The 26026-nt window shown below is 35.5% G+C and overlaps 1 pseudogene; it reads left to right on the forward strand.

The window, feature by feature from the left end:
• Positions 1-13457: 13457 nt before the first annotated feature.
• On the forward strand, positions 13458-13884 carry LOC114219904 (DNA-directed RNA polymerase III subunit RPC10 pseudogene; annotated as a pseudogene).
• The last annotated feature ends 12142 nt before the right edge of the window (positions 13885-26026 follow it).

Raw genomic sequence — 26026 nt, forward strand, 5'->3', positions numbered from 1 at the left:
TTGATCTGATATCTTGCAACTTTTCAGAATTCATTCAAAGTTCAGAAAGGATTTCATAGACTTGTTTCCAATTATTTTAAAGCTGTCAACTTGATATAATCCTTTGGTTAGATTTTCCAATGACCTATAAATAATCTGAATTTTTAAACACATCTACAAATTAATTTTAAAGTTTAGATGGAGAGGCCAAAGATCCAGAATAGCCACAACACAATACTGAAGAATAAGAACAAAGTTGAAGGACTGGCACTACTTGACTTCAAGACTTACTATAAAACTACAGTAATCAAGACAGTATGGTATTGGCACTGGTATTCATATTGAAAGAACAGACAAATAGATCTATGGAACAGAATGAAGAGCCTAGAAATAAATCCACTAAATATAATCAACTGATTTTGGACAGAGGAACAATGGAGCAAAGACAGTCTCTTCAATACATGGTTCTGGAACAACTGGATATCTGCTGGCAAAAAAAGTAAATCTAGACACAGACATTACACACTTCACAAAAATTGACTCAAAGTGGATCACAGACATAAATGTAAAACACAAAAATATCAAATTCCTAGGAGATAACATAGTAGAAAACCTCAATAACCTTGGTTAGAGTGATGCCTTTTGATAAAACACCAAAGATACAACCTATGAAAGAAAGAATTAATAAGCTGGACTTCGTTAAAATGTAAAACTTCTGCTTGGTGAAACACAATATCAAGAGAAGGAGAAGACAAACCATAAACTGGTAGAAAATATTTGCAAAAGATACACCTGGTAAAGGACTGTTATCCAAAATATACAAAGAACTCTTAAACTCAACAAGAAACAAGCTGATTAAAAAATGAAACAAAGACAGCAGGTTCCTCATTGAAGATGATATACAGAGAGCATATAAGCATATGAAAAGATGTTCCACATCATATGTCATCAGGGAAACGAAAACTAAACAGTGAGATACAATTACATACCTATCAGAATGGTTAAAGTCCTGAACAATGACAACATCAAATACTAGCAAGAATGTGGAGCAACAGAAATTCATACAATTCTGACGGCAATGCAAAATGGTACAACCACTTGGAAAGGTATTTGGCAATTTCTTACTCTTACAATATATTCTTACAATACAATCTAGCAATCATACTCTTTGGTATTTATCCAAAGAAATTAAAAACTTATGACCACACAAAAACATGCACACAGTTTATAGCAGCTTTACTCATAACTGTCAAAACTTGGAATCAACCAAGATGTCCTTCAGTACCTCAATGGATAAATAAACTGTGATATAGCCAGACAATGGAATATTATTATTTAGTGCTAAAAAGAAATGAGCTATCAAACCACGAAATGACGTGAAGGAAACTGATATGCATATTTCTAAGTGAAAGAAGCCAGTCTGAAAAGGCTACCTATTGTGTAATTCCAACCATATGACATTCTGGAAAAGTCAGAACTGTGGAGACAATAAAAAAATCAGTGGTTTCTAGTAGGGGAGAAGGGTTGCTGTGGAGATGAACAGGCAGAGCACAGAGGATTTTTAGAGTACTGATAATATTTTGTAAGATATATAATGATGGATATGTATCATTGCATATTTGTCCAAATCCATAGAAGTTACAACACCAAGAGTGAACTCGCAGGTAAACAATGGACTTTGGATGGGGATGATTTATCAGTATAGGTTATCCTTGGTAAAATATATACCATTCTGGTGAGTGACACTGAAAAAGGGGAAGGATATACCTGTGTGCAGGCAAGGGTATATGAGAAATCTTTGGATTTTCCTCTCAATTTTATTGGCAACCTAAAACTTCTCTAAAAATTTGAGTATTATTTTTAAAAAAGAATATTTTGAGAAATCTCATTAAATTGCTTATTGAAGCCCAAATATGTCATGATTAATACATTTACTGACCATCTAGTTAGTAATCCTATCAAGGCAAGAAATGAATTACATCTACCATGATTTTCTCTGAAAACATGCTGATTCTTCTTGTTTTCTTTTTACTGCTCAAAAACTATACTTTTAATAATATACTCTAGAATCTTTCTGAGATAAGTCAACTCATTAGTCTACATAGTTTGTGGTATATTCTGTCTTCTTCCTTTTGAGAACAAGAACTTTTGCTAGCTAATGGTCATAGTCAAGGAAAAGATGAAGAGAATCAAAGAATGTTTAACAAGATTTATTGCAGAAAATGAGTGTTTTAAAACACAATGCATAAAATTATATTGAAAAGAAAAGATTTTACATGCATGATTCTGAGAAGAAAGAAGAGAACCTAAGCTCTTATCAAGACAATGATGAATGAGAAAATGGTGACAGGAAAAGGATATAACAAAAAATATAGGATTAATCCCAGAGAAGGAAAAGCCACATGTTCTGTAGCACATACACACACAAAAAGCAAAAAGGATGATTACCAAATATTGGTCAGATCTAAAAGAAAATGAAAACTTGAAGCATTTGACAGTACTCTGAGGAATGATACAGAAGTTTAAAGTATTCTCAACAAAGCCCATTAGAATGAAAGAAAGATCCAAGTTAAGAGATTTACAAATACTGCCGCTCATGACCCACTCTTGACAATTCATAGTGAAACCTGGGATGGGACATGGGAGCCAAGATGATAGAGTAAGACAAGGTAATTGTGATTCACTCCAATTCCCCCAGACTACCAACTCTATTAAAACTCTAGTGATCCCTAATAGCACATAAAAAGGCCATGCTTGTAAGTCTTCGTATGGATTACCTTTTTTTTTTTTTTTTGGATTACCTTTTTTAATATTACAATAATTAGTGCTACAGTTATACATGTTTTGTCAATAGATACGTAGAAATTAAATGAGATGAACTAATTTGCTCCAAGTGAGACCACTAGTAGGTGGTAGAAATGGCATATTAACTTCAATTCTGATATTTCAGAGCCCAATTTCTTAACCAGTCAGTTTGTAACCCAAGGTCATAGCAGTTGATTTTTCACTATACTCTTAAAAGTTAGATATAGCTAAATGTAAGTTTGGGATAATTTTTTTCTGAATATACAGAGGTAAAAAAATTCAGGGTTAGATTTAATGGAGATAAAACTGTCACACTTACCTCTTGTTCACTAGGACCATGCAATGCAGTGCCAAGGCTTATACTCAAAAGCCAAAAGTGAATTCTTACATCGCTTAGGTTGAGCAGCATCTCAGGCTCATGGAGCTTTTCTTCCTATATGTAAAATGATACAACATGGTTAGTTTAAGATCCTTTTCTCATCCTGTGTGTAGTAGAATATACAATACTTTGGTAATGGAAACCCTATTTCTTTCAATCCAATTCTGAACTGAGTCAGCAAAATTATTCCAAGCCTGACATTTTTAATTCTGTTGTAGTTGCTATGTTCCAGGGGGAATTTGGCTACATGGGAAGGTACCCAAATGGGAAGGTCAGAGCAAGGTAGTGTTGTTTGATGTACCCAGCTGGGTAAGTTAGGGTAAGACCTGTGCCAGGGACCCAAGTGGACTATAAAAAGGAAATTGAAGCAGAGAAAGCTAGTTGGACAAATCCAGGGCAGATCCCTTAAAGGAGATATGAGAAGAGATAGAAGCCCAAAAGATAGCAGATGCCAAAGTCAATTCCTTCATGACGTTCTCACATAAAACTGGTTTATTGCAAAATTCCTTAGAAAAGTGACTCAACCTCATAAAAACTTCCAATCTTTGCCAATTGGAATGAAATTATGCATATATTTTATCAGTCATCTCTTTGGGTTTAACTGATGAAGATCAAGCCGTAGTGACTTTTCTTTCATTCTGATATATATTCTAAAATTTGGATATTAATCTGAAGCTCAGAATCTCTCTCCAGACTTTGGACCTACAAAAATGGATTGGATCATTTTCAATAGCCATTTGTTTTTTCTGGCTAGATTTGTGCTCCAACATGTTTCCTGTTGGTCAGGAAATACCAAAAGCATAGCTTTTCCTCAGGAATTTGCCTATTTAATTTCCAATTCATTGCCAGAATTTAAACATGATAAATATAAGGATGGATGGGGATGAAAAGAAAAAAAAAGAGAAATAGCACAAATTTTCAAAACTAAGAAAGGAACAATTTCATTCTTTTGGAGTAATGAGTGAAGAATTTTAAAAGAAATCATCAATAAAATAAATATTTTATAGGCAATCTGTTTTAAAAAAATGTATATGCTTTAATCAAGGTTACTATTCTGTAAGACTGATGATTAAAAACCGTTATTAGAGCAAAAATTCTCTAAAATTGAACAGTGAAATATACCACTAGTGTTTGATATATTGGATCAATTTTCTTGGTTCTCTTTGATGAACAAGATGATTATTATAGGATACTTCAAAATGGGATAAACGTAATAATCAGATAAAACTGATTAAATATTACTGCCATATTTGTATGAGATTCTATGAGAAAAGTCAGAAGTGGAATGTTAAACATTTTCCAAGCATGTACCACATCTATTACTTTATCTCACCTCTACCTGGAAGAGGGCATAAGTAAAATTGTTTCTAAACCAGTGTAGAAAGGGCACATTTCCAGAATAAAAATGTAGATGGCAGACAGGTCTGGCAGCACCAGAAGGATAAGGAACCTGGGAATGCCTGCATAGGGTAATGGGCTTTGGTCTAGACACCGTTAAACTCAATCTGGCAGTACTGTATTTGACTTGGGACTTAGTTAAAAATTCTGCAGTGGGTAGTTCTGAAAATAAAAATCCAGTTAAACCATCTGGCTCTTCAGCTATGCAAAATATAAAGCAATTTGCCTGGCTACCCTCTTTCTATCACTCCCTCTCTGATGACTGTCATTGCTAGATTTTATTTTTGGCATTTTTATTATTCAGAAAAATATTTAAGCATGCTGAATCCCCCTCTATCAACTGATGCTGATAGCAAAGCTTTTCAAAGCATAATGCTTTGAGAGTCATAAATTATCTTTTGAAAAATAAAAACAGACATTAGACTAGATGATATTTTTCATACTTCATTTTACTATCACATAGTTTTATCTTTTGAAATGAGGTTATCAGAGATGCAATTTACTTAGTGCTCGAGTGGCTGGCTTTTGAGGTTTTGTAAGCTATTAAACCATTATCCAACTTACTCAAATAATAAATTTTTTAAAATGGAAAACAGCAAATCATGAAGTGACAATGCAGAGCAAGAAAATGAATTCAGGTACAAATTCATATTTAATGGACATAAACTTCAATGGCTGTGGAATTGAATGCTAAACATAGTTAATTTAATTTACTAGCAATCTCCTTTAAAGCAATCCCTACTTTCTCAGAAAATTAGCTATTGTAAACATTAGTTTTGGAATATACATTTTCCCTTTGTGAAGTGTGCCTAGAAAAATACACAAATAAGGTTTATCAATATATGAAACAAAAAGAAATGTGTAGTTTATGGAATTAGCCTTTTTAACTTTAGTCACATTCCTCATTTCCCCTACAAGTGTCTCTTGGCTCATAAATATAGAAATGTCTAATATTAGCAATATTCAAAGAATTATACATCTAAGCAATAAGAGACGTAAAATAATCAACATGAAAAAGTTACAAAGTATTTCAATTAATGAGTATTACTGAGACAATGGAAAAATACATATATCTATACACTGCCATTAAGAGTGTAAGTGTAGGAAATTTCTGGAGTGTTATTTGACAATAAATATTAAAATATTTTAACATACTTACTCTTTGACCCAAAAATTCCATGTCTAACAGTTTAGTCTAAGGGCATAGTTGGAACAGTATACAAAATTATATACATATCAGCAAGAAGATAAATGCTTTGATATATACGTGTGTGCTTATATATCACGTGCATATTATGTGTGTGTATATATCTAGGCAGCATTATTTATTTATTTTCAAAACTGGGAACAAACTAAGCATAAATAAAATGTAAACAATGCATGACATATCCAAAGAATGTGATGTTATGAAGCCATAATCACAAATTTACTTTTAATAATGTGCCAATTTATTGATGATTATAGAATTGAAAAAAGGACATCTATGATATTTCTGGGAGGCATGACAATCTTTTCTAAGTGCATGTGTGTATGTGTGTAAACACGTGTAAAACGTGGGAGTGAAAAGAAGGAATAAGAATGGTAAAATGTTGAAGCCGAGTGATGAATACATGAGAGTGCATTATACTAATCTTTCTTTGTGTGTTGAAAAGTTTCATAGCACTTTTTTTAAACACACACAATTTCATACCCCTTTTTAGCACTACAATTGCCCCTTGAATAACATGAGTTTGAATTGCAGGGTCCACTTATACACAGATCTTTTACCGTACAGTACTGTAAATGTATTTTCCTTATGATTTTCTTAGTAACATTTTCTTTTCTCTAGCTTACTTTTATCGTAAGAACACAGTATATAATACATATTACATACAAAATACCTGTTAACCAACTGCTTATCAGTAAGGCTTCAGATCAAGAGTAGGCTATCAGCAGTTAGGCTTCCAGGGAGTCAGAAGTTCTGTGTGGATTTTCCACCATGCAGATGAGAGAGGGGAGCTCTACCCCAGCCCCACCTGTTGGTCAAGGGTCAGTCTTTGGGTGGTGGAATTGTGGACATTTTTTCTTTTTGTTTATCAGTGAATGTACATTACTTAGTAAATATTTAAAAACTAAAAATGAACAAAAATTAAATCTACAGGATGACATGTTTTGCTTGTCGTTTCCTCAACCCTATGCTCCATCCAAGTGCTGCTGACAACTCCACTTCCCCTCTCAGATCTACTTCTTTCCAAAGCCAATTCTTCATTTGAGCTAAATGCATACAGTGTGTTGTACTTCAGAAAACTTTTGGTTCAGTATTAGTCACTTTGTTCCTGCTGAAGCCGTAACACCTACTTCCAGTCTCTTGCTGTTCTGATTCTTGCTATTACCCAGAACAGACACTTAAGACTCAGAAATTTTCCCGGGCGGAGTTCTTTTTCTCTGTTTTTACTCTGGGTTGCATTTATGTGTACATGGACTTACATGTCTACCTGCTCCTCCTGACCTTAGTCAATCCCTGTCCACTCACACTGCCTCTGGCCTTCTGCTTTGGCCTTTGCCCCTTTTCTCCCTAGATTCATAGCATCATTTGATTTTTCTCTTCTTAACAATCTTCACCTGGTTTGGATGGCACATTGTTCACATCTGTTCTATATCCTACCCAAACCAATAACCTCCGTGGACTACGGAGCTCTGGTGCTGCCCAAGCACCTTTAACTTGTTTAATAAATACATAGCCATGAATCACCTTTCAAAGTCAAGACATGACACAAATCTTAGCAGAGAAGATAAAATCAAGGTATGTCAGTGGTGAATGATCTGGACTAGAAGTTTTTGGCATTTCTATATTCTCAGCGATGAGGCATATGACTGGAGGAAAAGCTTGAGTCTGGAGCTAGACCACCTGGACTCAAATCATGGATCTGCAGCTCAGTAGCTATGAAACCTTAGACAAATTAAGTGCCTCAGTGTTACCATCTGTAAAATGGAGAAATAATAGCTGTGAGGATTAAATGAGCAAGTATATATAACACTGTTAGAACAGTGCTTGATACACAAACATACTAAATTCCTGTTTGTTTTTATTACTAAATCTAATTAAATATTATGAACTTCTTTCAGCAGGCCAATTACTAAGCAAATACTTGTGGGAGAAAATTAGAATAAATATTAAATAACAAAAGAACAACAAAAACACAAAAGCTCCATCTTGAATGAATGTGTGAATATTTTCACTCCTTTAGTAAATATTGATTGAGCTTCTGTGATGACGAAGCCACTGTCCTTAGATACTGGGCATAGGGCTGAGAACAAGATAAGTGAAACCTCTGCCCTTATGTCACTTACACCATAATGGAGCTTACATTCGAATTGATGAATGAACTTATCAGTAGCTTTGTGGATGCCAAGGAATGTGATTATAACCTTTGTTCTGAAATGGCTTTCTCTTTACCAGTAAAGCCATCTCTGGGTACATTCAAGTATTTTAGAAATTTTGCCTCCGTTCTTCTTGACTTTGAAAGGTGATTTATGACTATGTATTTATCAATCAAGTTAAAGGTTACCTATTCATTTTATCAGATTAGGTCCAATTTTAATTATAAAAGGGATTGAATAGAATTAAACAAGCTTCACTTCAACATGGCAAATAAAATACTAGGCTTGATACGAGATTCAGCGCTTTTTTTGTTTTGTTTTCTTTTGCTTTTCTACAAGAAAAAATAGCTTTATGTATTGTATGGTGACAAACAACATAATAAAATAAAATTTAAAAAAATAGCTTTATTATTTTTATTATACATTTTTACAATGCTTGCTTGCTGACAAGTTTTCAATAATTCATAAAGGAATAAAACATAAAGGAAATCCAATCCCCTCATCTAAATAACCATCACTGATATTTTGTGATAGCCTTTTTGTGACTTTCTTTATGCATTTATTTGCACATAATTTACACGAATGGGACCATATTATAAAAGATGTTTTAGTCATCACTGCCTTGCTTTCTTCTTTCCCTTCTTCTCTTCTTCCTTCAGTTTTTGCCTCTATAAACAATGGTGAAATAGCATTACATATAAACATTCTCCATTGACACTTTCATTTCTGTAGGTTAAATTCCAAAAGTAGGATTTCTAAGCCAAAATATCTATATAGTTTTTCATTTTATACTGATAATGCTCAACTGCTTTCCAGAGTAGCCATATCAACTTCGAGTCCACCAGCACTTTATCAGAGTTCTCATCGCTCCCCATCTTACAGATACTTGGTTTGTTCAGGCTTTTACATTTTTTTTAACAATTTGTTTGGTATAATAATATCTCATTTTAATTTAGATTTAAATTTCCCTGATTTGTTCTTCTTTGAATTGCCTTTTCATATTTAGGGATTTTTTGGACATTCAAAAATATGAGATTTTGTCTTTAATAAATTCTATAGAATTTCACTATTTATCTCTTCTAATATTGCTTCTTTTTTCCTCTTTATTCTGTCTAGAATACTTTTAGATGTAGAACTTTACACCTTATCCTGTATGTCACTTAATGTCTCTTTCAGATTTTCATTCTTATTTGTCTCTTATTTCTGTGTAATCTCTTCAGATACCAGTTCACTAATTATTTCTTCAGTTATGCCCAAACAAGAATACCATCTCTAATTTCTAATTTCAATCTTCAATGCTTTCAAATAGGCTTACTTCTTTTTTTCAGATTAGCTAATTCATTTTGATAGAATTTTTTTCATGTTACTTTTAATGTCCTCTAATAATATTTCATTAAACTCAATGGGCATACTTATTTTATTTTATATTCTGTATATCTGATCATTCAAAATTGGCGGTCTATATGCACCTGATTTTGCTGTTTGTAACTGTAGTATTTTATTATTATTCACAAAAATAGAATCTTAAGTATTCTAGACATATGTTCATATTATTAGCAAGTAGAGATAATTTGTATTTTTCTGATATTTATACTACTTATTTGATGTTTTTTGCCTAATTGCATTTACTAATCACTCCAAAACAATGTTGAGTGCTATTGGAAACAGTAGCATTCCTGTCTTCCTTCTAATAGTTTTTCTAGCTAATCATGTCTATCTCCCCCATTACAAATGCTATATGCTAACAAACTGTACATAAATAGCCAAAGTTCATCAAAAACCCACAAAATGCAAACAAAATGTACATTTATTATCAAACAATCATTTTCAATGAATTACATGTGCAATGCATTATTTGGATACCTCTAAAGAAAATCAAGAAAACTTAGACACAAATACATAGAGGATTAAAAGGTGTTAAATATTTCTCTTATCCAAACTGTCATGAAAAAGGCAAGAAAGATTGAAAAGACATAAGTACACAAGGATAAAGACAATGTGGAAAGGAAGTTACTTTAACGCAGCTTTGGAAACTAGGAAGGAGGTGGATGGCTGGTGTATTAGTTTCCAATGACTGTTTTAAACAATTATAACAAACTCAATAGCTTAAAATAACATACACTTATTCTCTAACACTTCTGAAGGTCAGAAATCCAAAATGGTTTCACTAACCTAAACCAAGTTTCTGGCAGGATCATGTGTCCTTGGGAGGCTCGATTGTACAGTCCTTTTCCTGGTACTTTTCCAGGTTCTAGAGCTTCATTCCTTGGCTCAGGGCCCCACCTTCCATCTTCAAAGCTAGCAGCAAAATATCTTCAAAACTCTGTTTCTATTAACCCATTGCCTTCTTCCTCTTCTGAAGTAAAGAAAAAAAAATCACCCTCAGACTTCCCTTATAAGAATACTTGTGATTACGTTTAGGGACCAACTGTACAAAACGGGATAATTTCCCCGTCTCAAGATCCTTAACTGAATCACATCTGCAATGCCCCATTATGCCATGTAAAGTTACATTCCCAAGTTCCATGGATTAGGTCTTAGATGATATTTTGAGGCTATTATTCAACCTACCACATGTGATAGACTTTAGCACATCGAAGCTGAAAATTACACCGTCAGTAAGGAAAGAAACAGAAGCAGGATATTTTGTCACGGAACCACAGTAGGGAATAGCGATTAAAGCCATGAGCCAGGTACCTCTACAACTGGAGGTAACTGGTGCGGTAGAAATCAGAAGAATTGGTCAGCCATGGAATACATCATTAGATTCCTCAGATCACTGTCCCAAATGTTTACAGTCAGGTCACTTCCCCCATCTAATGCAGTAGACTCAGGGACACTGCACACTGCTAAGAGCAATGACACCACATGAAAAATGAAGTCATTAATTATCATTGAAGCCCAGATATCTTTTCCTAATTGGCTCTAAGAATGCTTATAAGAAGCTGATATACCCTGGGCTGGAGGATAAATGAATAGTCTTTGTGGAAAGGCACAGGGACAATAGAAGAACAAAAGATATTGACCCACATGACTCTCCCAATAAAACCAAATTAAGTACCACACAGTAGATCCCACCAATCGACAAGACCCACATACCCATACATACCTTTGAATCAATTTTTGATGTCTATTTCTTAAATCCTAGTGGAAAGTCACGTATAACCAGACATTTGAAGAAAGCCTCTAACAAAAAGACTAAAGTAAACAAAGGGGGGAAAAGAAAAGAATCTCAGCAAAGAAGCAAAAGATTTTTTTTTTAAACTGGCTTCAGATCTTCAGAGAGATTAGAATTATTATACTCATAAAATGAGAACATGAGGTAAATTTTAAAAATGCCATCCATGCACAGAAAAAAATAAAAATCTTGGAAGGTAAAATTATGACAGTAAAGAAGCAATGTCCAACAGAAAGGTTAAAGACAAAGATGAAGGAACCTCTCAAAAAGCAGGAAAAAAGGGAAAGACTAGAATATTATTCCAAGACTTAAAACACCGACCATTTACAATTCCAGGAAAAAAGATGAGAAAAGACAGAAAAGAAAGTTATCAGAGATAAATGTTTAAAATTTTTTCCAAGTTAAAGCATATGAATTCATCAACAGGGATCATCAAGTGCTCAGCATAATGGTTGCACAGACATACATAAAAATGTATCATTGTGAAATTTCAGAATACATGGGGGCACAGAGAAAATTCTAGAAGTTTCCCAAGAGAAACTGTAAGAGCCCACATTGTGGAATCAGAATGACATCAGACTTTTCAACAGAGATGCTATAAGGTAGAACACAGTGGAGCAATGCCTTTGAAATTCTCAGGGAAACGAATTTTCAACCAAGAATTGTCTATTCAGCCAAACTATTAAGTAGAATAGCTGCAGTTGAAATAGTCAAAATTTTAGTAATTTTACCGCCATGCATTCTATTTCAGGAACCTACAGGAGAATATAATCAATTAAAGAGGTTAACAAAAAAGGAAGAAAACAGGGGATCCAAGCAACAAAAGATCCACACACATACACACAAAAGATTCCTTACAAAAAAATAAATGATAAGGTTCCCCAGATTCATGGTGATGAGATACCCAGGACAGTTTTCTGGACTGAGGGCGATCTGGTCTCCCAGGGGACATGTAACAATGTTTGGAGACCATTTATTATTGCAGGTTGGGCAGTGAGGAGAGTGCTACCGGCATCTAGTGGATAGAGGCCACAGATGCTGCTAAACATCCTACAATGTACACAGACAAGCCCCTACAACAAATAATTATCCAACCCCAAATGTCAATAGCACTGAGGAAGTTGAGAAATTCAGTTTTAGGATAAGAGCTGTGCAGCAGGGCGAAACAGGAACCAGTACGACTTAAACAGATTCTGGATTCATTCTGTGGTCAATATAGAACCACTGACATCTTAGAACTAAGCCTCAGAAAGTATCTTTTAACAGACAGACAAAATTACGATATAATGTGAGCAGTGTGGTTATGGAGGCAGGCAGAAAGTACTTGACACAAATCAGCCATTCTTCTTGACTCTAACTGCTGTATTACTAATTTTTTGCCTACTATAAAAGATTCCTCACAATCTTGCCCCGAACTTACATTGCTACTTTATCTCCTGTCTGTCTTCTCTGCCATACAATAGGATTTTTTGAACATACATCAGTTGCACTCTCCATTCATTGCTCACACTGTTCTCTCCTCTTTCTCTCACCACCTTGTTCTCCCAAGGGAATTCATTACCAACATCCAAAACTACGCTCCAAAAGTTAATAAAGCAGCAATCAATTAAAAATGAATAAAATGGCTCCTAAATATCAGTGCATTAACTAATTTTAAATAGATATTAGTCACGTAAACAATTGGTTTGTATATTATTTAGTGTTCTGTCCACTGTGATCAACAAACCCCACAATATACAATAGCTCAAGCATAATAGAAGTTTCTTGCACATGCTCGTAAAATCCAAATTCCAAATTAGTAGGTGCCTCTTCTCTCAGAAGTAATTTAGAGTTCCAGGCACCTTCTATTTTATAGTTCCTCCTTCTTGGCTGCTAATTTTAATGTGTTCATCAGCATTAAATGGGTAAATGGGTGAAAGCATGCAGAATAATATATAGGAGGTCTTTATGGTCCAAGCCTGTACATGCCATACATCACTTTCACTTACTTTGCATCGGCTAAAACTCAGCCCTATGAACACACATACTGCAAGGGAGGCTGGGAAATATCAACCTGCATGCCTAAGAAGAAGCAAATGGCTGATTAATAGATAGCCAGTCCCTGCCATGGTGTGTTTCTGAAAATGTTTCTACTACTGTTCAGAAACAAAGTACAAGGAGATTTGATTATTTGTAAGGCATGTATATAATAATAAATAATCACATGGCAATTGAAATCATACAGCAGAATGCCAATGAATGGAAACATTAAGACAGAAACATTAAGGAATAAAGGAAAAGTCCCTGAACTACAAAGAAAATACAGAAGATCAGAGGAACAGATAGTGTCAATGACACGCAAGGGGATATGGTGAAGAAATGGACTGTGGGGCCCAGTCAGCCACCAGGCTGCTCTTCTGCCTGGCTTGTGGAAACAGGCTGATTGTGGAGGAAGGACAGCGCTGCCGCCGCGACCCTCCAACACCTGCCCTGAGACATGCACAATGTCACCTGCGAGGTAACAAGTCGAAAGTATCCAGAGCTGGAAGACGTGGATGATGTGCCCAGTGGAGCAGCTACCTGGGAAAATGTTGACTCTACAGAGTCAGGTCCTAAATGTGAACATCTTTGTGCCCAGTTCATGTGGTTTCAGACCCGCTCTGCAGAAGAGCCGATGACCACCTTCTACAAATGCTGCAAAGCTCCGTATGGACATCACTGGAGGGACCAGGGCCATGCTGGCTCATCTGTGTCAGTGTCTGTTTACCTTGTTCCCCAGGGGTGGGTTTCCAAACCAAGAGTGTGAACTGTGTGTCCTGTTTTTGCTGGTGTGGCAGAAAGTGAACCCTTTCAGGGTAGCTGGCCAGGATGTTGGCAAATGCAGCCCACCTGCCAATCAGTGGATGAGCTCATTCATGTTGGGGGGATTTTGTGGGTGGGGAAGCGTATCCATAACTCAGTGCACTGTTTAATGTCCTGCTCATTTGTCTTTTACACGGATTAGGTAATTGACATTCTCTCACCATCAACCCTCTTAAGTATCTACCCTGTTTTCACAACTAATAAAGTAAAATTTTATAACTTAGTTAAAAAAAAAAAAAGGAAGGAAGGAAGGAAGGAAAAGAAATTGTGGAGAGCAAGGGGGTAAACTTTGCCATCGTGGGCAAAGAGAATGCTGCTCTTTTCCCGGTGAGTCAGGAGGAAAAGAAAAGCTCTGTTGGTTATTTCAGAAACTGGAAAGCCAATTTTGTCACGGAGGTTAAAAACATCCAAAGGTGGCTAGGAAAAAACCTGAAATGCTGAAGGGAAATTGTCATACTGAGTGATTTCTTCATATGGTGTTGAGTGGGTAAGTTGAACTGTATGCAAAGTGATTGCAGAGCTGGGTAGGTGAGGATTTTTGTGTGTGAGGATCTTATTAAGGTGATCACGTGATCTTTTATTATGACCTTTGTGCTGGGCATTTTGCTAATTATTGAGTTCTTACAACACCATGTTGAGATGGATGCTACTATGTTGGGTTTTTTTGCAGGAAGTAAGTCAGTTGCCACATGTCACAGAGGTAGATGAGAGCTTGGGCTAAAATTAGAATTTTGCTCAGGTTACTTCCAGGGTCCCTTAAACAGTTACTCAAAATCACTGCTATCATTTGTTGTTGTTGCTTATCTGTTGGTCTGTTTGGTTTTTTTCTTAATCAAGTCTACCAATTAAGTTATAGTAACATTACACTTCAATGTTTACATTTAAGTAAACATGCTTGCTAATACCATACAATATTTTTACACTACAAATTATTTTTTGGTGTTCATTAAAATAGGGATTACCAATCCAATAGCCAAAAACAAATGCAGGGCTTTGGAGATAATTTTGAAGAAGAAAAACAGGAACAATTAAATAGAAAATAAGTTAAATGGTTTCTTGAAGTTCTTTCTAATTCTAGCAATCTATCTTTAAATTTAAGATTTTTAAGCGAAAATAGGCCTTGAAAACTTTTCTCAGAACACTTAATTTAGAATAGTGGTCAAACACCATATAAGTCATGAATTTTTAAAACTCCACTAGCAATAGAAACTACTACCAACCTTAATTTTACAAAGTGTCCTGAGAATTCTCATTAGGATACATATTTCTTAAAATGAATTTTTATGAAGCAATTAATTTGGGAAAGTGTCACAACTAACATTTAGTTGCTACTATGTACTTAGAAATGTTAGCTCTTTCTTATCTTTTACAAATCATGTTAGCAAAATGTCAGTAGAAAAATACATATTTAAGAAACTCTATATTCTAATTAAGGAAACTGGAATTTAAATAAAGTGAGTCTCCTAAGCATCTCATATTTAGAATATACTTCCACTTTGAGAACTACAAAAATAAGGGTAGTTATTTGAAATGCTTGGAATATATGCCTGCCACTCCCACTGCTCAGCTAACGAACTTCCTTCATAATGGAATTTAAATGTCCCTTCAGTGAAATCTTTCCTGAGCCCCCCAGAGAATATCAGGTAAATGCTGCCAGGACTCTGAAAAAGATTCAGAGGAAAGAGTATCATGAGTGTTTATCAGTATCTTCTGTGAACACCGATAAAAGGGATTTACTTAACTAGTTTTCGCTCATATTATAGTTTTTGTGTTTTTTTTGTTTGTTTGGGGAGAGGGTGTATGTAGTCTTTGAACATAACATTTTTACTCCATACTCAGCAAGTTTTCTCTCCTTCAAAACACAAATGATTCTGCAAATGCCAGAGATTTCAGGATACCATCTTAATTTAATTGCATAAACACAAGTCAACCCTATCTAGTTTTGCTGCCCCTAGCTGGGCTTGCAGTGGCTCTTTCCCTGCTTTCTTCTCCAGTTGGAATTTCCACCTCAACTTGCCCTATCTCTTGACATTTCTTATATGTTTCTGCTAAAATGTGGCTATATGATTATGCATTTCATTGCTTTTGCTTAATCATAGCTTAAAGGAGGCCATTTTGTCATGAAATCACTAAAAAGTCATCTCCATATATATACACACCTGATTTTATTGAGTATATGACATCATTTAACTCTAGATTTTGATTGTGGTTAAAGAGAAACGTCTGAGATTCTGTTGTATGACAGTTCTTCCAGTTCTGCAGGGCAAATACCTTTATATTACAAATTCCTTAATAATAGGAAGAACCTCTTCCTTGCCCAGAGCCTGGCACAAAATAGACAATCAGAGGAATTTGTTGCATGACCAGGTCAATAGATCAACGGCTTAATTACTAAGGCAGAGTATTATTTTCTTTGCTATTGTTACTAATATGTTGCTTTTATTGAATAAAGCACAAAATTCTTTCAAATGAGATTTTCCATTTTAACTAGCCATTTTGTACATCGTAAATAAGACATAACTTTATTTCAATCACTTTCCAGTCCAAAAAAAAAAAAATCAATGTATTAATAGAAAAGAAGCTGAACATTAAACAATCTCAGAGAAGGGTCTACTTTTGTTTGAATTAATGCAAAGGCTATGAGAATTTGACATCTTGATCCATCTGGTCAGACATAAATGTCCTTATAATGATACTCTGGAAAGTTACTTCTGAAATCCCATTGGTTCGACTGTGTAATGAGAGTGGCACCGACTGTTGCAGTCTGTATCGCATCCCCATTCCCCAGAGATGGATCATCTTTTGAAGCATTTGAAAATTTAAAAATAAGACTCTTATATAGAAATCCTATTACTCCATCTCATGTCCTTTCCAAAGACTGTAAGTTGCTGAGGAAATTTTGTGGAAGTCTTTTAATCTGATCTGTGTGTAATAAATTGAGACTGAAGAGCCTTTGCAATTGTTAGGGAAAACTCTGCCCATTCGATGGTTAGAACTCAAACCAGATACCCCTCCCACTGGACAGATATTTACTTCCTTGAACCCAGAATCATTCACTGCTATTTTCAGCTATAAAACACCAGTGAGGTAACTGGAGGTATGAAACAGTATCTTTTGCTATTTCTAATCAGCACTTGAACCCAGGTTCAAGGAGAAGGCACAGGAGGGAGGGAGAGACAGAAACTGGTCCCTTTACCACCCTCCTGAGCTGCGCTGTCTACAGTTAAATACTTCAGTGTATTTCCTCTGCAAATCAATTTGACACAGCTGAAGTCTGGTGCATTCACTTGCCTCTTCAATTATTTCTTTAGAACCCAAACTCAGAGATAAGCACTTTGGGAAAAAACAGCTAAACAAATCCATCGCCCGCATTATATCAAACTCTTTCAGACAGAAAATGCAGTCAACAGGGATCATCCTACTGAGTTGCAGGTGTCTAAAATGTCACTTCTACAGGGTATTTCCCTTCAGAAGAGAATTTGATTTTGCTTTGCCAGGTACCTTCTTTGGTCCTGGTAGTCTACAGGCATTTTAAATAAAAGGCAATGTCTGTGCTGAAAGGGGGCAATGGTGACTCCCTCTTGTAAGGGGAACATGAGGGAGATCCATAAGCAACTCTAACAAATGGAAAGTCCATCTAGAGGCCTCAGGCTGGAATGAATTTTACTCTCTGCTGTGTCAGCAAGAGGCTATGTAGCTTCAGTGAGCTCTATTTTTGGAATCATAGAGCAATGCTACAAATCATCATGAGGTTATCTTACCAACTGTACTAAAATTTCCATTCCTTTTATCACTCTGGAGCTGGTTGCCCTTAAAATGTAGCAAGGCTATGTTAGGCAAAAGCCAACAGAACCGGGGTTACTGACAGTGAAACTATTTTGCAAACAAAGGAATATATTGAATAATATCAGGGGAACCTGGTAACATTTTTGGTTATTCTGTTTTTTGAGTTATGGTTAGGGCACAAACCAGAGTTTAAATCCTGGCTGCTTTGTTTGTAATCTAAGGAGGCTTCTGTTTACCATTTTTGTGTTTTAATGTCTTTATGATGAAATGGGATAGTATATCACTTCAAAAGGTTACCACAAAGATGAAATGAGGCAATGCATGTAATGCATTTGCAGGCTACCTGACATACATAAAGCAGTAAAAAAAACATTAAGTCTCATCTCTTCCTCCTTTGTTGAGTAATTATGGCTTATACTCAAAAGAGCTCCTTATTGGCAAGGAGATTTCTGAAGTCATTGGTCATGTTTAATGGTGCTGCTTAGTTTGTCTCCAGTGTTTTCTTCTTGGTTTTTCTACCGTGCAGTTCTAGTAGATCAAAATAACACAAGTCTTAGACTGTTATTCTTATTTTGACATTTTAATATAGTTCCAACCAAATATTGGAAGTAATGGGAGGATCTAAATTAACAATTAAATTAACCATTAAAGGACCACCTGGATGGCTCAGTTGGTTGAGTGTCTGACTCTTGGTTTCAGCTCAGGTCATGATCCCAGGGTCATGAGATTGAGACCCGTATTGGGCTCTGTGCTCATTATGGAGTCGGCTTGAGAGGGAGGCTCAGAGATCTCCTTGAGAGGGAGATCTCGCTCTCGCTCCTGCCCGTCCCCCGCACTTGCACTCTCTCTTTCTAAAATAAATAAATATTTTTTTAAAAATTAACCATTAAAGTCTCTTAGAGTCTTTGGACTCCAGGAAACAAACTGAGAGTTACATAAGGGACAGGGGTGGGAGGATGGGGTATTAAGGAGGGCACGTGTTGTGATGAGCACTGGGTGTTATACACAACCAATGAATCATTGAACACTACATCAAAAACTAATGAATCATTGGGCGCCTGGGTGGCTCAGTTGGTTGAGCGACTGCCTTCGGCTCAGGTCATGATCCTGGAGTCCCGGGATCGAGTCCCGCATCGGGCTTCCTGCTCAGCGGGGAGTCTGCTTCTCCCTCTGACCCTCTTCCCTCTCGTGCTTTCTATCTCTCATTCTCTCTCTCTCTCAAATAAATAAATAAAATCTTTAAAAAAAAAAAAAAAACAAAAACTAATGAATCATTGAACACTACATCAAAAACTAATGATGTACTATATGTTGGCTAACTGAACATAATAAAAAAATTAACCACATTAGATTAAAAATCAGGCTGCCAGTCTAGTCCACTGTGTGCAGTATTTTGGAATTTACAAGTTATTTTACAGAAAGCTGTTTTTTCATCTGATTCATATAACAACACCATGAGTTTATGTGGGTACTTTCCCCCTACAGTAAGTAAATGGAGGATCCCAGTGATAAAATCACTTATTTAAGAACAAACACTAAATTATCAAGAGAGGGCTAGAAACTCAAGTCCCCTAAATTGAAAAAAACATTTTGTGTGTACCCTCATAGCGTACAATACGTCTTCCTGTCTACCTGGTTCACCTTGAGGTCACGTGATCTTTCTATATCTCAAGGAGGAAAAATTATATGTATTTCACCAGAGTATTAGAAGGATAAATGAAGATAAGCTGTATGAAAAATTTTGAAAAGTTCCCTATGACCTCATTCTGACACCCTGGAATATAATATGCATTTCACATATTTTTATCATATATATAGCAGATGATAAAGAAGAATAGGTCAGCTGTTTTGTGAATGAAATTCCAAATGGTAGAAAAGTGTGCAGCTATATACTCTCCTATGGATTATGCTTGTGATTATGAAGGAGAGGATAGAGATCCTAGGGCAACATGTGTATCAGATGTCTACTGCTGCTTAACAGCTGTGTGAGTCAGGGCTCTCCAAAGAAAGAGAACCAAGAAGAGATAGAGATATATTTAAGAGGAGAGAATACCAGTAGTCACTAATTTATCCAAAATCTGTAAACCCTCTATTCTCCTTTCTCTCCTTTTCTATTCCCTCCTGTGAATTGTGCAATTTCTCCATTTCTCATGCTGTCACATTTTACTTCCAATTAGTTCTAAGTGATACAAATCAGGACATGTTCCTAACATTTTTCATTGCCTACAGTAGAGCTACATACATGTTTAAAGGCATTTAAAATTCCAGCATTTTTTTAATTTTTGAGCTTGCGGTGGGGGTAATGAGGGTGAGAATTGGAAAGAATACCTACAAACATCCTCATTTACCCACCTTACAAAGTCTGTGTTTAAACTTATGCTACATATTTTATTAGAAGGCCTACACTGGAAATTCTATGTAACATTTCCTTATAACTACAGTTTTCTTATATGGGCATTTATATATACTAATTTATGTATGTGTATCAGAATATTATATACATATATAAACACATAAATACATATAGCTTTTAGAATACAGTATGTGAGGCATTTTGGAAATGTATTAAGATACAATATCTTATTTAATATAAATTAACATTTTCCCAAATACAAGAGCCATTGAGAAATTTAATAATTGAAAAGTTCCCCAAATTAAAAATTGCAAGGAGTGTCTTGAATGCTATATTGGGTGTGCCGGTAAATACAAAAAGCAATGGTAATGTTCCATGATCTCTTTCTTGTACTTTCCTCACATAGCCCTTTAAAACTTTTTTTTTCCCTGAGACAGGTTAAGAGCTTTTGATCATTTTATTCTAAATTTAATCATTTTTAAAAGCAGTCAACAGCTTTCACTTACAAATTCCCTAACTCTGCTTCCCTCATGAACATTTAGATGAATGCCAAGTAAAAGGTTTTTTTTTTTTTAAACCTTTTTAAAAACATTGTCCCCATAGCTCTTAAAGTGAGAAAATTTAGGAGAATGTGATTTACTGTACTCTTTACAACTCAAAAATACATATATCCATTTGTCCAAGATTCAAAAAAACTCTGACCTCAAACCGAACTTAGGCTGTTTGATTCCTAAAGAAATCTGGTGGGGAGGGATAGAAGAGGGTAACAGTTGGGAAGAAAATAAGAATGAGTATCACACAACACATTCTTTTTGTAGCCCCAAATTTCTAAATTGGCTAATATCACTCTGAACTGTTGAATTTCTCTTAATTATGCAAGAGAAGTTTTAAAACTCTTGATAACAAAGAAAACTCCTGGAGAACTTATACTTCTATGGGCTTTGGAGGACACGGAGCTGGAGAGAGTTCCCACTCAGGCCAAGGGTAGAGTCTGCCAAGTAGACTCCAGCCCAGGTGGTGCATCACCCCAGGAGGATTCTGAGGCATCAAACAGAAATATATGTAAGGAAAAAAAAAAACTAAACAAGAAGTATATGTAAAGGCATTGAATGCTGCAGTTTAAGAGGAAAAGAAGTTCAAGTAAGGAACGCAACATTGCAAATGGGATGGATGAAGAAGGTATCATGAGAATTCCTTAAGTACTCAAGGAAAGTCACTGAAATTGGAGGGTACAGAGCTGCTATCAGGCATCTCACAAGCAGAGGACAGTGAGACTGATAATGAGCCCCCAAATGAAAGAAGTCCCTTCTATAAACTTAGGGCCCTTCTGTAAAGTTCTGGACCAACAATTGTTCCTGCACAACCAGGCTATCGTTTAGGGAATACAAATTTCATCACCATTCTTGGCATTGGAAAATGTTGGCTTTCTGTTTGGAATAGAAGTTTTTTTGCTTGTGTGCACAAGTTTTAGACTTAAGCAAGTATTCAGGTAATTAAGGATCTGGGTGGTATAGCATATTCAGAGTATTTTTAATAATTTATTGTTTCTTAGTACCTTAGTGAAGCAAAAGGGTAAATGTTCAAGGAAGTGGATGAAAATTGGGTTTTTCTGGATGTTTTATTAAAAGACTCTAACAAATAGAAAAGTGAGACTTGAAAAGTGATCTAGCTTCCTTGTTACAGAAATCGCTATCTGAAGGTTGTCCAAAATGAGGAACCCAAAAAAGATGTGTGCTGGGCTGAACTAATGTGAATCAAATGGTAAAAAAAAAAAAAAAAAAATAGACAAGAATAAGAAGGAAGGCTGAATAAGCACAGAGATTAATGTGCAGGTGGCAGATCAATTTCCTGAGAGCTCAAGGACGAAAGAAAAAGAAATAACATTTATTGAGCTTTTTCTATGTACCAGGCACTCTGTACCAGGTATTTTAGATATAATTTAATCGTTCTGTTGACAAACATTTCATTTGAATGTCATATATGTGCTTTTAAAAATAAAATGTATGTTTTTGGAACAGCTTTGGATTTTCAGAAGAAATGAGTAGTAGAGTTTCCATACATCCCACATTCAATTTCCCATATTAACATCTTACATTAGTACGTTATATTTCTTACAGGTGTTCTTACAGGTTTCTTACAGGTGTTTTAAAGCCCTTAAGACTCTTAAGTCATTTAACATTTGTACAGATGAGAAACTGAGGCTCACAAAATTCTGTTCCTCAAACTATGTGACTGTTTTACCCACAATGCCACACAGCAACCTATCTTATTGCTGAAATCAAGTCTAAAGTGCACATCTAGTCAAAGACCTGGCTAACAAAATAGCTGTCTTTGCACTTGTACTCAATTGTAATATTTACTGTATTTACTGTCCCTCATGGGACAGTAATATTTACATGTATTTACTGTATTACATGTATTTACATATTTACTGTCCCTCAAGAATTTTTGCACATGATGTCATTTTATTGTTCAATAGTGTTTATGGATAAGCATACAGAGAAGAGCAGATCTCGCTGTTGGGTCAGGTGTGACCAGGCCACAATTTGTGATGAGGTTCGGTTTTATTTTAACATTTTGTCTGCCCATTGAGGTAGGGTAGCGCTGATGCCAAAAGCCTGAAAGATACACTGATTTTTCTTTCCTCACCCATGAGCCTATTTCTTCATCACATCTATCAATTACACTGCCATAGTGGCCCTTCCACGTGAGTGCCCTGTATCAATTCACGGCTGTTTTTTCTTATAAAATCCAAATCAACTCCTCTTGTTCATGAGGTCAGTTCCTGATGCTTTATCCTTGTATCTACTTGTCTGCCATTATTTGTTTCATATGTAATAGGAAGCATTTCCTCAGGTTTCTTTCCCTCAAGTTTCTCACTTTCATGACTTCCCCAGTTTAGGGGCACACACTCAAACAGTGATTGCACACTCATCACTTTTTGCCTCTTAGCCCGGTCTATATGAACACGAAATAACATCCCATTAAGATGCAAACTGGGAATAAGACCTTAACTCTAAAATGCTTAAAAATAGAGCTACCCTATGACCCAGCAAATGCACTACTAGGTATTTATCCAAAGGATACAAATATAGTGATTCAAAGAGGCACATGCACCCTAATGTTTATAGCAGCAATGTCCACAATAGTCAAACTATGGAAAGAGCCTAGATGTCCATCAACAGATGAATAGATAAAGAAGATGTGGTGTGTGTATGTGTGTGTGTGTGTGTATATATATATATATAATGGAATATTACTCAGCCATCAAAAAGAATGAAATCTTGCCATTTGCAACAATGTGGGTAGAGCTAGAGGGTGTAATGCTAAGTGAAGTAAGTCAGAAAAAGACAAATACCATATTATTTCACTCATATGTGCAATTTAAGAAACAAAACAGATGGGGGCACCTGGGTGGTTCAGTCAGTTAAGCATCCGCCTTCAGCTCAGATCATGATCCCAGGGTTCTGGGATCAAGCCCCGCATCAGGCTCCGGGCTCGGTGAGGAGCCTGCTTCTCTCTCTGTCTCTGCTGCTCCCCCTGCTTGTGCGCTCACTCACTCTCTCACTCTTTCTCTCAGTCTCTGTCTGTCAAATAAATAAATCAAATCTTAAAAAAAAAAAAAGAGAGAGATGAACATAGGGGAAGGGAAGGAAAAATAAAATAAGATGAAAATTGTGGGAGGGATAGGGTGGCTGGGTGATAGACATTGGGAAGAGTATGGTGAGCACTGTGAATTGTGCAAGACTGTTGAATCACATATCTGTATCTCCGAAACAAATAATACATTATATGTTAAAAAAAAAAAAAGATAGCAGGAGGGGAAGAATGAAGGCGGGGAATCAGAGGGGGAGATGAACCATGAGAGATGTTGGACTCTGAAAAACAGAGGGTTCTAGAGGGGAGGAGGGTGGGAGAATGGGTTAGCCTGGTGATGGGTATTAAAGAGGGCATGTTCTGCATGGAGCACTGGGTGCTATACGCAAACAATGAATCATGGAACACTACATCAAAAACTAATGATGTCATGTATGGTGATTAACAGAACAATAAAAAATTTTAAAAAAAAGGTCCTTGGAAATTTCTATAGTCTTACTCAGCCTTAAAACTGAGTAAGTCATTGTTCTCTTTTAAAATAAATCTACCATAATAGCAAACAAAACAAAACAAAACAAAAACTAATGATGATTATGGTGATTAACATAATAATAAAAAATAGTAATAAAAAATAAAATTAAATTAAAAAATAGTAAAAAAAAAAAAAAAAAGATGAGAATTGAGAGGGAGGCAGACCGTAAGAGACACTGAACTCTAGGAAACAAACAGGGTTGCTAGAAGGGAAGGGGTTGGGGGATGGGGTAACTGGGTGATGGGCATTAAGGAGGGCATGTGATATAATGAGCACTGGGTGTCATATACAACTGATGAATCACTAAATGCTACCTTTGAAACTAATAATTAAAAAAAATGCCTGTTGTCAGAACACCTGATTGGATACTGCCATTACTTCCTTTTCTGATGATATTGCCTTATTTTTACTCTAGTGGTTTTTTTTTTAAATCATACTCCTAATCTGTTCACATCTTACCCAAAAATAAGTCTTCAGAAGGAAACTTACCTTCTACTTTTAAAATTGTTTTTATCAAATAGCACATGAATTTTAAAAATTCAAATAGTCCATGGGCTTATACTGAAAAATAGCTGTTTATCCTCCCAACTTCCACCTAAATCCCTCTCTGCAGAGGCAGGAATATTCAAATTTCTTTGCTGTTTTTCTACTCTAAGACTTTCACATTTATGCCCATATATTATTTTAATTATCCAATTTTGAATATTTATTGACTATCTAGAATTGAATATAAGGATTTGGCTATAATAACCTTCTTTCTAGCACAGAAAATAAATATTTAGACTCAGTACAGTTTCCCCAGCAGAATTCACCAAATATACAAATTTATAAAAAACTCAATGTTGAGTTTTAATATTTTAACTCTATAATCTTCACAGGTGACCCATGTGCTGGACAAGGATTCATTTAATTCCTTAACAACTTTGTTTTCCTGAAGTTAGTAAATTACTTCCTGCTTTTGTTTTGCTTCCCAGAGGGAAAGTAGAGGAATTTTCAGACTAAAATTCTTTGCCAGCAAATGGGCACCATGAGAAACACTATAGGAAAGTCTTTAGACTAAAGGAAAATGATGCCAACTAGAAGCAGAGAACTAGAAGTATGAAGAGTGCCAGAAAGCATAAAATAGAAATATAAGTACTATTTAAAATACCAACAAAAATAATAGTAATAACAATAATACCTCATGGGGGTTATAAAATATGTAGAAAGAAAATGTGTAGATAAGAACTGCACCAGAGGTGAAGTAGGGGGCATGCGGAGTTAAACTTCTTAGCGTCCTTGAATGTGCAAGAAGTGTAAAGCACCAGGTTAAGGTTTAATGTAGGACTCAGAGGTGCATCTTCTAACATCTAGAGTAACCACCAAAGGAAAAGAATAATACAATGTATATGACTAACAAGCTAATACAAGAAATAAAATAATAAATCATGTTTAATAGGCATGCAAGGAGAAATAAGGGGCAGGAAAGATTAGATCTTGGAGTACAAATAGCAAACGTTTTTTTTTTAAAACCCAACTATATCAATAATATTAAATATAAATTGACTAAATAATCCGATGAAAAGACAAATAGTTAGACTCGGATTAAGGACAAAGTGTAACAAAATCCAATTCTATTCTATTAAGGACAAAGTGTAACAAAATCCAATTCTATTCTATCTACTAAAGACATACTTTATTAGTGTGTCAATGCATTAACACTGTTAGTTTCCTATTGCACCTGTAACAAATTACTACAAATTTAGTAACATAAAACACAAATTTATTATTTCATAATTTGCAAGCCTCAGAAGTTCAAAATGGTTTTCCAAAGCTAAA

This window comes from Eumetopias jubatus, unplaced genomic scaffold (assembly GCF_037043125.1).
Source record: "Eumetopias jubatus isolate StellerSeaLion01/CBP00866 unplaced genomic scaffold, mEumJub1_p1.0 scaffold_14, whole genome shotgun sequence".
Classification (NCBI taxonomy): domain Eukaryota; kingdom Metazoa; phylum Chordata; class Mammalia; order Carnivora; family Otariidae; genus Eumetopias; species Eumetopias jubatus.